At 41.3% G+C, this 15,935-nt stretch overlaps 1 protein-coding gene across 11 annotated transcripts in view; it reads right to left on the reverse strand.

Annotated features, from left to right (window-relative positions):
- The window catches only part of CELF2 (CUGBP Elav-like family member 2), a 561,996-nt gene that overhangs the window by 230,233 nt on the left and 315,828 nt on the right, over nt 1-15,935 (reverse strand). The window lies entirely within an intron of this gene.

Below are 15,935 nucleotides of genomic sequence, written 5' to 3' on the forward strand. Positions count from 1 at the left end.
ATTCAACTCCTCAGCATGGGGAAGCAGCGACTTTAAGGCAGGTAACGGCAGACTTCTCTGACTACTGTAATATTTATATTCAAACAGTGTATTTTTAGTAAAAAGTTGGTTGTGAAACTAACGTCAGCCCTGACTGCAGTGCCAGGTAAAAGTCAGCCTGCCTCAGGAGTTATGGGACACACTTCTCCATCCTTGGGAACGTCTTGAAATTCTTCTAAAATTAACAAACGTGATATTTTCACTGCCATTGGAAATTTAAGACACAGAGATCTGAAATGAGGCAAGCTTGAGTCAAGCCAATTTACTGAAACCTATGTTTCACTCCCCCATAGGTCTAAAGGTTGCCAAGAAGGAAACCCAAATACCAGAGTACTGGTGTGGTCACAGTGATGGGTCTTCTCAACAGTCCTTCAGGTGTTCACAGAAACATGAGCTGCCGTGCCATCCTTGCAATTCAGCAGCTTCCCCTAACGAGGAATTTATTTTTAAGAAAAAGAACAAGTGAGTATTATTCTATTAGATTTACTATACAGATTGCACGTCGCCAGGAGTGACACTAGACACGACTATCTGGCCTACAAAGCAACAGTACAGAAAGCATCAAAAGACCTCTCTAAGGCAACTGAAGAACAAAGACAAAAAAAAATATCTGAGTATGGCAGAAGAGAAGACCTAAAAATTGTCACTAATTGGCATAAGGGAAGAAAAAATAGCTTGTAGTTCCTTTTATAAAAAGGCTGTTTGTTCAGTAAGTGAACGTGTGTAGTCTGGACCTGTAAAACCTAGAAACCCACTTTCTTGCCTGGTTTGAACAGTCCATACCTACCTAACTGGACATCCTACAGTTCAAAGGACACTCTGTTAACTCTTGTCCATCTATACCAGCATTAGCAGGGAGGGGGATGCCTGGGGAAGGGATAAGTGTGAAAGCTGAATGAATATAGGTATATAATAAGAAAAATGAAGAGTAGACCTGTACTGAAGGTCTTCAAACCGATTGAACATTCCCGTCCCAGGAAGACAGCCACTCACACTTCTGCATGGCTTAAAGGCCAAAGAGATCTCCCCAAAGACATCCTGAAGGCCTGAGGAAACATAGTTTTGATGCACCACGCAAGACTGAACAGGCTTGAGGCTGCTTTTTTGGATTCCAATGGAGAAACAAATATTCAGGACTATAGTGGAGACAATTTGTTGAGCAAATGTAATGTCGGGTGGTGTTGCAAGCAGAGAAAGAAAATACCTTTCCAGCCTGCCAGAGTTAACAGATAAAGAAGAAAAAGATAAACAGATTCTTGCAAGGGAAACAGTTAGCTACGTAGCCATGTTACAGTTCTTGAGCCTCAGGAGCTGACAGAAGGCTGTAAGGTGCCATGGCACAGAAGAACACCACACGTAAGAAGCAGGCAGAAGCACAGAACCTTGCATCTCGACGGAAATTAATCACAACAATAAAATCAAAGGTGGGTTATTTTCACTAGTTGGCGTACCATCGCCCTTTTATCTGTCTGGGTCTTGATACTATTACGTAAGAAGAAACTCCCATCACGGTGCCAAGACCAAAGTGGGTTTAACTTCAGCAAAGAAAGTTGCTTCAGTTTCTCTACTGGAAACACAGCCTTTGCCAATGTTGAAGATAGCTCTGAGAATTCAGGAGCATTAAAGAGGCTAATGTACTTGAGCTTTGTTCTAATTACTTTTCTTAATAAGTTTTGCTGGACCACTAAGAATAGATGCTGTCCTGGGAACTCCAGCACTCAATCACCACGGCGTTCCTGTGCATAACTTGCTGCAATCAGGCAGCAGAACTTGGAGGCAGAATTACCAACTTGGGCAGCAACTGCATAAAGCACGTGGATCTCATTGCCCTTATTGTCACCTGGCTGCAACATGAAGTTGCCCAGAGCCCCTTCCACAGAAAGCTACATGGTCATAAAGAGGTATATAGTGAGACTCATATTATTACTCATCCAAATTATTTTAAAAATTGCTTTTAAAAATAACCGTGAACCTATCAAGAGCTACGAAAAGCATCCAAATTATCACTTTCTTTAGAATAAGAAAAAACAACCAGACTGAAAGGAAAGCAGTGGACATACATTAATTTTACTCCAGACTACTTGTGCTTCTAGCAATAAATTCATTCACCTACACGCATGAGCTTATTAATTGCTCATGGATGTACAGGCATTCAGGACCATCCCTTGTTTATTTATTAGCATTCATGTGATCATTCAACACCTCTACCCACACTCCTCAATGCAGTAAATCACAGAACCAATAACTGCACGTGCTTTTCTCAAATGCATTCATCTCCCTGGGCTCATCCCTACAGAGTCAAATCTTACTGTCCGAGAGAATTCAAGCGCCACACTTACTGGGGGGAGAAAAACCCACTCAAACCTAAAGCTCATGAGAGGAGAAAGAATGCCTGGGTGTTACGAACAGGTCATTGATACTCTGTGAATTTCTACTCTAAAAAGCATACTACAAAAGTTCGGGATTAGCTGACTTGACCTAGAAGTTTTTGTCTAAGTTTCCAGTGCTTGTTTTACACAGCTAGGAAGTCAAGGATACATACCTCCTTTCTACTTCTGGTTCTTCAGCTACTGGAATGGAAGATGGTAACATTTTTCTGTGGGGAAGAGGTGCTTTAATTAAGGGTGCAGAGTTTGAGCTGCAACGCAAAAACTCCTTGTTGTCCAGGAGAACATCATAAAAACGGCATTTTCAGTGCTACTGTTTTCCTCCTGAAAACCACGGCTGTTCCACAGCATGGTGTGGTAGGAAGTTTCAACACCCATGTTATGAACTGTCTAATAAATCTTTGACGTTACCACAAATCGTGAATAAAATCTCAAATGCATGAAAATAATATTATGAATAAGCAAGCAGAGTAATTACTCCAACTTTATTTACACTGATCTCAATCACAAATTTTAGTTCAACGAGTTTCAATGGCAAACTATCGGAAATAACAGCACTAGCTTGATCATCAAAAGGCCATAATTTTCAGTGAAAAATACTCTAGCACAGACTCACGGTGCTGGTTTCCTGTATCTGAAAGCTACAGTACTGGGCCTTATAGTTTGATTTTTATAAGCCTTATAATGAGGGTGGAGAGGATATACATTCCATTCTTCAGCTGCATTTTTGTTCCACAAAGACTGCAATTTTCAGTCTCTTGAAAATGTAATTATAGATAATGTTTGCATCAGTGGCAAGAACACAATGAGCACATGGGGCATGAAAACTCCACTCAAATCACATCCTCTTAGGTTACGAAGCTTGTCTTCTGCCAAGAGTGGAGGCATTTCAACAAGCTAATGTTCAGTATGAAAAGGATTGTGGTTTATACTAACCCATACATACATTCTGCTTTTACTTTTCCTATTATTCTACTCTTTGCATAGGGAACCTACATAAACTAGAACAAAGATTAATTGGAGCAACTTTGAAAATCTGACGTCTATAAATAATTTAGAATACAGTAACTAAAAATATAGAGGTATATCAGTACACCTTGTTCAAATGACCACGCATTTGGCAGTTGCAAAAGTAAATCAAGATCAAACCAAAAAAGATAGCAAGCGAAAAGGCATCAGTGTTGCACGAGGGGAAGTCGCTTGGAGACAAACTAATCAGGTTCAGGTCAGAAGCGAGACTGAAGACTGCTTCAAAGCTAACAACATGAGGAATTTCAGGAAGAGAAATTAAGCATTTGATTTGGTCAGAAGGTCCATCCAGAGTAAGTTATTTGAGGGTAAAACGAAATGCATATACCTGATATTAAAAGAGAAATCCACATCAGAGGAGTTCGCCTTCACATAAGTTAATTATATCCTAAGTAAAAGTGATTTGTGCTTCTATATTCAGTGTAACTACTCGTCCGCCTCGGTAGTAAACCAGAATCAGCCTCAGGCATAAGTGATCTTGATGCTGCTTTGGCGCTACTTTCAACATATCCATCCCTTGGGGTGCACTGAGCTCCTCGACCAAGAAAATTAACTTGCTTTCTAAAGAAAACAGAGTTTTACACGCAGAAGAGGATGCACATTTGCACATCAGAAAAAAGAACCCATACAGCATCCCAAAATCTCACAGGTGATTTAGGTGTGAGGGGGGCAGGCAGACCCCCAACCAACGCAAAGGGATGAGAAGGGAGCAGAGAACCTCGTCTCACTAAAGCCCACGATTTCACTGCAAATCTTGTGATGCCATTAAACTTACCGCCATAACAGATCAAGATGACTTTTTTTAAAAAAGGGGGTGGGGGCGGGAAGAAAAGAAAAAGAGAATAAATGAATGCCTTAAAACCCTGAAAGCAAATCAGGATAACCCCAAAATATGTTTTCATCAACCATAACTTTCTCTCCATTCACAGAGCGTTGTGGTTCTCAGCACTAGGAGCCAGCACTTGCACTAATTGGGAGTCCTAGCATGCAGCTACCAAAATACTCATCTTCCAGCAATCCCGGGGAGAAGCACACCGTTGTGTTTCATAAGCAAAGAGGAGAATCAGACGTAAGCTCTTGTCACACTGAATATGTCCAATCAACATAAATTCTTTGTCTTCATTTGTTCGCGGTGTTTGGATCACAGATACAGAGCGCTTTGAAATCACAGGGAGTCTGCCCATTGACTCAACAAGCCTTGGACTCAGCCCTTAACGTACTCATAAAAAACCAGTCTTTCTGGAATCTGAATCTCTGAGCTGATTCTAAACCACGTGTCGGTTGAGCTTTGCCACCAGTTTCACTGTGTATAGAGTGAAGCATTTAAAGGACTATATTGTGCCGAAGCCTGTATATATCTTCCTGCTGCATCATCCAACTTGCAGCTGCGTACATTTCCTGTATGGGGGAATACCATTCCCCTTAATGATAAAAATTTCACCTAAAACCCTCAATATTGAAGCAATCGCTCACACACAAAGTCTGTCAAAGCTACAGTTTGGGAGAATCACTTAATATTTGATTAAATGTAAGTCCTACTGAGTTTAGCCGGGTCTTCTTTCAATGCTCAATATTCCTGGCTGAAACTCCCAGCTTATCACGTGGAATTAACAGATGCCCTTGAGAAAGGCATATTACGTAGATCGACAGTGATTTGCATTGGGTAAGTAGGGCAACTTGTGGTTGTGGAAAAAAAAAAAACAAAACAAAACACAGAAAACAAAAAAAACCACATGATAGTATCATATTTGGTTCACAACTGTTGTATGAGACTGTTTGAAAAACAGAGCTGAGAGAGCCTAGTAAGACATCCACTACAAAAATGCAAGAAAACCTACTATATTTTGTCAAGCAACATTTTTATTAGACAACGGATCCCCAGAAGACCTAGAAAAATCGTAGGCAGGGCTGATAATTCCAACATGCTGGGTCAGTGAGCACAGACCAAAAGAGAATGGTCATACTTCCAGGGACTTTCAAGACACAAGCTGGATAGTAAGAATATAAAATCATTAAGCAGTTCAGATCTAAATCATAGTTGGTTCTCGCAAGTTCTCTTACCTATCTTATCAAAGAAGGAGGAACATAAACTACATGTTTTGCAGATATGTAGAGGAACTTCTTTCACCAGAGAAGCTGGGGAGGAATCACAGAGGTGTTTAAACATTGGATAAGGGGGTAACCCAGCAGCCAAAGCCACCTTTCAGTGGTGGAGACGCGGAGATGGCACCGCAGGGTAGTTCCTCCCTTGCGAGGCAGGACAGGGGAGAAGGTTCTTGCAGGCACGCAACGTGGAGCGGAGCATGCTGAAGGCTCCCAGCATTTTAAACAGAGACAAGCAGGGCAAATTGCACGTCAAGGGCAGAGAAAAATATGACACGAAGTGGTAAGAGACCGGAAAAAAAGTTTTAGCTATGTTAATGGATTTTTAAAGAGCTAGATGGTATGCCTCTTCACTGATGAAAAAAAAAAAAAAAAGTTTTTTTCAGCTAGATCTATGATGGTGTTCACTATTTACAGCATATTATAGGATTGGATAAAAGGGCCTTGTTTGCTGGTTCTTGGCAATGTGATTATTTGCTGTTAAATATTTACAGATTATTTTTTTTTTTGCCCAAAGAGTTTTCGGGAAGGAGAGGGAAGTTGATTTATCTCCTTCTAAGTTTCCATGAAGCCTTCCAGGTTCGCATTTAGAAATTATCAGCAGCAATTTTGCATTTTCTAGGATTTGAGGCTTTGCTGGGCTTAAAAATAAAATCTTCATTCCTGTTAACACAAACGATGCTCCACTTTTTAAATATAACATTAATTTTAAATTATTATTGTCTCTGCTAGGTAATCCTGAATTTGCATCTTTTATGAAAGTCTGACTAAATATATACCTTTCTCCCCCCATTTTCTTCTGCACGTCTCCCTTCCACATTATTCATCTTACCCAGGACCCTGGCATCTCTCAACTCCAAATTCACTCTATATTTGTGGCTTCAAACCGAAGAGGAAAACCCGAGGCCCGGCTGGCTGAAGTCAGCGGCAGTCCTCTCCATTTCCTTTCCCACTTGAGTAGAAACCAAGAGCCTGGGGAAGCTCCGAGACCTTCAAATCCTCCGAAGGCCAGCGAAGTAAAGAAGTCTAAGTATCCCCTGATGTGGAGGTGAGGGCAGAGGGAGCAAAGAGGCACAGAAACAGCCAAAAAGTCTCCAGCTCCTGCAGAGCTTCCAGGTAGCAATATGGGCATCTTAGCAAGCCGAAAATTGTTCCTTTCTGAATCCCGGCGTGTATCTCTTGCTAGGAGTAGCCTGCTGTTCCTCAACAAACACACTCAGGCAACAACGATGCTGCTGCAGGACCTTTTCCCAAATCCGATAAACTGTGCATGCAGGGGGAAGAAGAAATGACCTAAAGGAGTCTGGAATAATACTTTGAAAACACAGGGATCAGCCAGTGCTGTTGAAAGCTGCCTGGGCCAAACTAAGCCTTGTAAACAATATTTGTCTGGAGAACAGATCTGACTCCTTTATGAATTGCTCCATGGTTGTTTCAAAGGAAAGGTTTGCATAGGACGTTGAAGAGTTGCTTCTGTTTTACTTTACAATGACAGCTAGGAACTCTACATCAACATCTACAGGGCTGCGTTGTAATGGCCATTGCAGAAAAAGAAAGCTTAAAAATACACAGAATCTGCCCCAAAGTCATTATGCTCTACAGTATATAATACAGCACACACAGCTTCATCCCATTCCAGTGAAATACCCCAGGAACAGCACAGACGTTGCACTTGGTAAGAAGGTATTAAAACTCTGAAGGTTTCCTATTCTACACAGTCTTGTCTTGAAGACAAATAAATGTGGTCTAGCACGTGAGATGCTAGGCTACGCTTTAGCAATAATGAAATCAGGCAAACACAATTGTTTTAAAAATCTGTAATATACTGTTGGGCTTTCTTTGACTATATCTAAGTGCTGTTATGATGCTGCTGCGTTTACTATTTTCTCCACAGACAGCAAGCTAACTTAAAAGGAAAAGTTGTAGTCTGTCTTCTGCAGCCAAATGAGAGAGATGAATGTTGGTGAAAGCTGAGAGCCCTCAGGCATTGAGATGAATCCTCCTTTCTGGCAAAGGGGAAAAGGTTCGTCAAGAACAAAAGAAACCCCCTGCCCCAACCTAAGATGTGTGAAGATCCCTCAAAAGAATACACGCCAAATTAAAATCAACTTATCTTCCACTCCATCATCAAGACAGCAACCCACTTGGCTAGCCAGGTAAAATAGTATCTGAAAAGTTAGTTGCTTCATGTTTCCACGTTGAAGTTCACTCTGAAGTGAGAGACTGAAAAAAAGACTACAAAAAACACTTATACAATTGCAATTCATGGTTCAGAGCTAGACAGCCTGGCATGGGATGCAAAGTCCAGCATTATGCATTCCTCATTCAAGCCAAGCTCCTGTATACCCATTGGAAGTTTGGCTTGAACATGGATTGCAGGCTATAGTCAGTAATAAAATATCAGATAATAGTTCTTTACGTGTCCAGAGACGTTCTCTTTTTCTAAGAATCGCTTCACTTGTCATCTAATTTCCACATCCTGCAAAATTAAATGCTAATTTTATTTCTTCCTCTTCCCCCTGGTTCCCTCCCACTCAATACTGATCTCCAGAAGGAGCTGGCAACTCCGAACCTGGCAGAGAAAGCCAACGCTCACCTTGCAATCCTACAATCTCAGTGCTTCAAGGAAGGAGTTGCATTACATGGGTCAGATTAGGACAAGGGTAACGATGTCTGCAATTTTTTCCCTGGAGAGATCATTGCAACCAGTGGCCATCCCTTAATTGGGCATTTATGGTTGTGCAGTAAAATCTCTGAGGCATCCCCCAGTCAGGATATTTTCAAGAATTCATTTTAAAGACTAAACAATCCAGAAGAACTAGGAATTTTCAAAATAAAATTCATATTTAGAGTAATAGCCCCTGTAATTTACTGAACTTTTTTTTTTCTCTCTCTCTTATTTTTGGTTTTTTTAGACAGCAGGGAATAAAAGTAGTTTGGATAAGGGAACTAAAGTACGAAAAAAAGGCTTCTAAGCAGTAAGATCTTGGAAGAAGAAATTAAACTGAATTTAGAAAAAAACCTGAACGTTCATTTACCGGCTAATGAAATGATCAACTTGTCCATACGTTTATACAGAAACATTGCAGATAAAATGATTTTTTCCCCTGAAAGACATGACAAGGGGATCAAGTTTACTGAAACGGGTGGTGAAATCAAGCAAAATTGCAGCCATCTACCTTGTGATTTCTACAGCGTTTTGTACAAAAACTAGGTAGAGAATAGAGTTTCTTTAAGAGATAGCCACTGGGCACGGAGTGCGTTTGACAATGTATCAGACTCCTAATGCTTGTTCTACGATGAATCTGTAGTAAAATATTAAAAAACCCAAGCATTTATTGATAAAGGGCATAGCCAGATGTCTCTCTCACTAGCAATGAGCTGCAGGCGAAGGCTGACAGATCCAAGCAATTGAGTGAGCCCCAAAAAAAAAAAAAAAAAAAATTAAAAAGAAGGGAATAGATCACTTGATTTTGCAGATTTTCAAACACAGTTATCCTCTGCCAGAAGTTAATAACTTTCAATCACCTGGGTCTGTTTCAGGCAAATGAAGTGCACTTATCTCACACCAGGCCAGGCACCACCGCTGCCACCGCACCCGGTGCCACTGAGGTCTGGGGTCGATGTGACACAACAAGTGGTGGGTCAAGCAAGCTGTGGATTTTTTTATTTTTTTTCATCTCTGAGCAAGTTAGTGATGTGAAACCATGGAGAAGCAAGAAATGGGAAGAGCGCGTGTATATTGAAGAAAACGACAGCGTCATGCCTTTTGATTAAGAGGATGAAGGATCCTCATTATTTTTCAGGGTTATGAAACAGCAGATAGCTCTTGTCAGCCGTGACTTGCAATCAGACTGGGACTTCTTCAAAGGATACAGGATGTAGGAACAGAGCACAAGAAAAAGCACAGTATAGTCTGGGACAGAAAGGGTCGTAGTTGGTTCAAAAGGAACTGCCTGTGCTCCCATCGTGGAGATATCCAGCTACACAGACTAGCTAAAGGGCGGGTGTACCTGAGCATCTCTCTTTTAGCCTCACAGCAGCTCCACTGTTGTCCAGGGGCCAGTGTATTTGAGTGGAAAGAAACTGAAAAAGTTATAAATTAGCATTGCAATGAATTACCACCGCTGCTGGGAGACAGTCAGTGTTAGGCCTTTTTGTCAGGACTGTATTTGCTTTATGATGCTAACCTGCACAGAAAAAGGGAAAAAAAAAAAAAAGAAGAATAATAAAAAAAAAAATCAGTGGATCACTTAGATCACTAATGTCATTTTCATGAAAGTTCAGTGGCTGCATCTCTGAAATAACCATGGTCATAAACTTTAAAACCCCAGAGTAAGATCCACAGAACAATTTAAGAAATTAACAAGGACATAAAAATCATAAAACAAAATACTCAGGTTGCTGCTCTGTTTTCCTGGCAAACCTGAAGTGGCTCAACTCATATTGGCTGGCAGGGAAAGAAAGGACAAGAATTCCCTATATATTCCTTCGCAGAGGATGAGTGCATCCCAGGTGGCAGTGGGGAGCGGGGTGAGCTGGGCACAGCTGGACACGGGCACATCCCTTCCAGTGTCACCTGGGCACAGCTGGACACAGGCACATCACTTCCAGTGTCACTGGGGCACCGCCGGACACAGGGACATCCCTTGCAGAGACACCTGGGCACAACTGGACATGGGCACATCCCTTCCAGAGACACGTGGGCACAGCTGGACACGGGCACATCCCTTCCGGGGTCACCTGGGCACAGCTGGACATGGGCGCATCCCTTCCAGGGTCACCTGGGCACAGCTGGACACAGGTGCATCCCTTCCAGAGACACCGGGGCACAGCTGGACACGGGCGCATCCCTTCCAGCATAACCCAAGGCAGTGGGGCCAGTGCATTTACAGGCACGGTGTAAGTCTCTCCCCGGTCCTAAGCCATCACTCTTTCCCTCATGTGTGACAACATGCTGCCCCTGATAGTAAGCGATGGGTAAGGTCACAAAATATCACTCAAGAGGCCGACACGGAGCACTTCCCACCCACGTTTCCTCAGGAGCCTTCCTTTTGAACTTGGCTGCAAGTATTGCCACCCTTTGATAGGCAAGGGAAAAGCTGTCCCAGGGCAGAGACCAGACGCAAGATACTCACTCTTCTTCAGCTGAGTTGCCAGTAAGAGGCAAGAGAACATAGCTGTTCTCTGCAGTATAAACTGGTTTTTATATTTGTGTAAACCCACAGGAAAAAAATAAAAACAAAAAAAAAAAAAAATCACCAAACAGGCACTATTGGTACAGTAGGCAACTCCTTTGTGTATTGGCTCATTTAGGCATTCATTTAAATACAGTAATTAAGATTTAACACAAAACAGAAGCTGCTTTCAGATGTCATTCTGAAGGCCAGATGATCTCCTCTTTATTAATATTATAATTTTAAACTATTGTCAGCTGATTTTTCAAGGATCAAGCTGTGAGCAAAGAGAATACTCTGCTGAAGTGTGTCCTATTTACGTAACACAAGTCTCAATGAAAATGAGAGATTGATTATAAATCTGTGGTACAGAGAGGATGGATAAACTGCACAACTAAATCTCAAGGTGCTTTGTCTGGACGATAGGAGAGAATTTATAGCTTCAGCATCTGCCATTCACCTTTTCTATTTAACACCATATGGAAGAACACAACAGCGTTTAAGGCAACATATTTCTGAAAACCTTTACGAGAAAGCCAGCAGCTTACTGCAAATGCAAAATGAAATCCTGGAGGGAACAGAAGCGCTTCTCTTCCTTTCCATAGGCATGCGGAACGCGGGAATGCGGGGGAAAGCAATTAAAGTATGATGATTCTAAAGGGGAATAATTATTTCACAATTACTCAAGAACATTACATTTATTGCTCTAATTAGTTTTTATTTTCTGAATAGGCATTCTTGTTCTCGCATTTTTCTTGTACCTATGAAGGTTTTTCCTGTTCTCCCACTTCTTCGCAAAGGAAAGCTCGGCCTCGCTCTCTACGTGTGTTCTCTATTTTGTGACTTTAGCCCTTGGTTAACCTTGCCCTGCCACTAGTTTGTTTTAATCAAAGGAAACCATGTCAGGAGACGCGAGATATACGCAGTTATATGAACACCCTGTAGGAAATACAGTTTGTAGAAATAAAAACAAAACAAAAAAAAAATCACCTCTCCACTTTAAAAGGGAAGAGGTTTATGTATGATTAAACTATAAGACAATACCTTTTCTCTAGACAGTCATGTCTTGCCAAAGTGCATTCTTTGCATTCCAGGAGCTTTTAAAAACTAAAAGATTTCGTACACCTTTCCCCTATATCGGTTGGGTCAAATATTTTTTCATATTAACGTATGAATTAATTATGAAATTTGAATAGTCCAAATGCTCATAAGATATCAAACATCCTAAAATGCCAATGAAATATTTAGAGTTATCAAAGTTTTTAAAGCAATCATAACTGATGATTAATTTGAATGATGAATACATGTGGGGGAGGCTTAAAAACTTATGAGATCATATCATAGGAAGTGGAAGATATATTTAAATATTAATGAGCTGAGAGTTATCATAGGTTACGTACTGAACGGGGCTCTAGGAAGCTACTAGAAAAGATGATGGGGAGAAGGACACCAGGAAATCGTAATTACTTAATCGACATCCAAAGATTTGTTTTCCTTTCTGGAGCTCTGTCAACAGTCAAGAATATTCTTCTTCTTTTGCTTTGCTTTCCCTCAAGGAATCTGTCATGCAAGTAACAAGTCATAACACTTAAAATAAAGCTATTACTAAATCAAAGTTAGAATAAAATGCCAGTATAAGGACAAGCCTGTGGACTTAAAAAAAAAAAAACCAAAAAAAACCCAAAAAAACCCCACATGACAGCTGATACCCAACTATCCATTTTCAGTTAGCAATTCATGGTTTGATGTTCTACATATATTTAAAAAAAAAAAAAAAGTTGAAAAATTATTTTTGACAGTATGTTGAGTTTTCCCTGCAGTGAGGTAGTGAGGTTAAAAAAAAAAAAAAGTTATTTTATTACCTCCAGTTTATGCTGGAAAAAGTCCTGTTTTGCAGATTTAGTGCAGAAAGGGAAGTTTTGGTTTCGTAAAGTGCAAGAATGCCTGGGAGTGATGACAACCCTTATTTATTAAATAATAAATATAAACAAACAGAAAGTATTGAAAATTGATCTTCGTTGCCTTTTTAATCAGCGTATTGCACATATATCCAATTTTGACTCCTCTTGGATAAGAGGAGGCAGGAATTCAAAGACTAAATACTTCTATGCGTAATTACCATGGAACCCGTACAGTTGCACGTGCACTGCTTTAAGCATCACATATTCAATTGACATTATACCCAGCTACCAAAAATTAAAGTTAAATTTGAGTTTGTCTCGGTAGTAACACACACGATTACTCATTTACATTAAAGGTAATCCCAGGCAGTGGAACGTGTAGCATGGAAGGGAAAAATCTTTGGTGGTATTGCAGAAATCAACGTGGGGGGTAACTACGACGAGTATTTAATCCTCAAAGCAACCACTTTACAACCATCCAGTTGGCGTGTACATGCAAGGCAGTGAAATTACTAAGCAAATTACATTGAACTCACATTTTATAACCACACTTAGTAACCATTAACCCTCTCCTACCCTGCCCAAATACACACACAGTTTCCACTTCCATCTTCTCTTCCAAATTGCTTCTTCCACACAATTAGCACACACAGGCTACGCAGAACATCGGTCAAACAGTTTCTGATGTTTTAACCAGAGCACTAACCAAGCGGTCTCCTTGCAAGCACTGACGATGGCCAGTGCATCTAACTTTGCCATTGGCCCTGAGGAACAAAAGTTCATATAACTTTAAGCTTCATATCCTAAAGGGTCTATTTTCCAACGCCATGTCTTTAATGAATTTTTGCTACTAAAATTGCCGGTCAATTACTAACCAGGTACACCCATGCCATGCATACAGTTTAATTATACTAAACAATCATGCTCAAAGTAGCTGATGTTCTATTTTACTTATATTTAGATAAATAACAACAGGAGCAAAATTTGGAAAGATGCAACATTTAAGAGCAATTAACAGTCTCACAGAGGTAAGAGCGCTTTAATTTTGACAATTATCAAGCTGGCAGTTAACTTTCACGATAGGTATGCACCGAAAGCTATTCCTTGAAAATTCTCCTTCTCGGTTCCTTGTTGAAACAATGGATAATAGTGAAAAGAATGCCATTTACGAAGAACTTTTAAATGTGTAAACAACGGAAGTGTAAGTGATACTGTACGGTGCTGATTTCCTAAAATATCCGACACGCCACTGGCGTAAATAAATAAATAAATAAATAAATCTAGCTCTGCAAATTTTCACTGCGAAAGATTTTTACACACATCTTGCTAATTGCCTCAGTCTAAAATAGGAAAATTCCTTTCTGCTAAGGACTGAACGGAGCTATACTCGATGGCCAGACCAGATGGCGAGGTTAAAAGTTTTGTGCAGCGCCGTCAGTGGGCGCGTGCCCCGCCACGCACCGTGCCACCCCGCCGAACGCCGCTGGCGTCGCGCTGCACCGCGGGGCTGGGCCAGCCAAAGGGGAAGGTGCATTCCTGCCCGTGACCCCCTACGCGTAATCAAACTGCATTCTCGGCGGCGCTGATTAGTCCAGAGAGTTGGGGACTTGCAAATAAATGTATGCCACCACTTGGATACGAAGACGAAACGAAGATATTTTTAAATAGCGAATTACGGAGTTTTAGAAAGGCAGTGTAGCAAAGCTTCCACAGACAGCACTTAGTTTCAAGATTTTTATTTTTTTTTTTAGGAGAAGCTCCCTCAGTTAATAGCAATTTAGCCTCGATATTAATTTGTATGCATGACACATGATCCCTGGAAATCATGCATCTCCACAATTACTTAGATCAGCAGCAAAGGAAAGCTTGGTTAATACAAGGAAGCACATCACAACACTACCACAGGAGGTAAACTTCTTTTTCTTCAAGAAATTACAAAGTCTCCCCCTCCCCCCCCAAATATATGAGGACCAGCACCAAACCCTACAAGGACATGCGTATTTAACAATTCTATTATTAACCTTCTGTATTTAGAGATCCACTTAGAAGCTGGCATATCTCTAGAGTAATTTTGGTTTCTTCGGACACACATTAAGATCTGCGTCCGATGAACACTGCCTGTGTTTCAAGCTCTGTTAAGATACATCGCGGATGCTTCCCAGAGAAGAGGAGTACAAAGACAGCAATGCAGAAGGAAGAGTTTGACCTGGTCCTCCCCCCTCGAGGGGCAACTTGGAGATAAAGTTATATAAGGCTAAGTGACAACAGGGCATCGTCAGCTGCAGTTAACAGTGCCTTTGAGCTTGGAGATGTTTGTTAGCGGTATCTTTCCTGACTGCCTGGAAGGACAGCAGGTAGAAAGTCTAATCAAAGCCGAGACGAGGAAAACAAGGGAAAGCTCGTCTGTGGCGAGTCCCTACAGAGGGCTGCAAAGCAAGCGATACCAGTGTTCAGCAGCAACTTTGTACCCTGATAGCCAAACCTGTGCCATTTTCATGCCAAAGGCGAGAAATAGAGCACCCCTTCCAAAACTGACCGGTGCCAATCAAAACAGGGATCTTACAATGGGAAAAACAAAACACAGCAGAGAACTTGTTTGAATTTAAGATCACGAAACAGAGACAACGGGCAGCATTTACGCAAACACTCTGCTGTCCTTCAAGGACTGTAAAAACAGCGTTAAGTCACCGGCACCAAGTGGCTTCTCCCCCTGCCTCTTCCCCTCTCCCACACGCTCATTAAATCTCAGCTGCCTGAACAACTGCCCCACCACCGAGCATCTCCAGGCGGAACATCGCCGGTGACAGGGAGAGCGCTCCGCCTTGGGAGAAAGTTTGCTTGCCGGTAAAGAAGGTAATAAAAAGTCTGAATAGTCTTAGATGGGGGCACAGTACGCGACCCGATTTGTGCAAATCGCAGGTGACAGTCTCTGCCGCACACACGGGTTTATTTACACTTGTAACTTAAGCGCTGCCTCAACCGGAATAGCTCCAGCACAGAGTCAATGCCAAAGCCTCTCGCTTCATTCTAATGTAACTCAAACCACATTTATCATCCTGATGAAAGAAGGAAAAAACCCAGCAAAATAAAAGACATTTTGGATACTGTAAAAACGCAGCACGGTCCTCAGCCTTTCTGATCTTTCAGCAAGTGACTACTGCCTCGTTTCTCGCTTTTATTTTTTTTCATATAAGGCTTAGGTTACCTGAAAATCCCTGTCAATTGGCAATGCCCAAGAGGATGATAATAGAAACTTTCAGATCGAGATTAATGGAGCAGAGATGGGCTAGGGGAATACT

This window comes from Chroicocephalus ridibundus, chromosome 1 (genome assembly GCF_963924245.1).
Source record: "Chroicocephalus ridibundus chromosome 1, bChrRid1.1, whole genome shotgun sequence".
Taxonomy (NCBI): domain Eukaryota; kingdom Metazoa; phylum Chordata; class Aves; order Charadriiformes; family Laridae; genus Chroicocephalus; species Chroicocephalus ridibundus.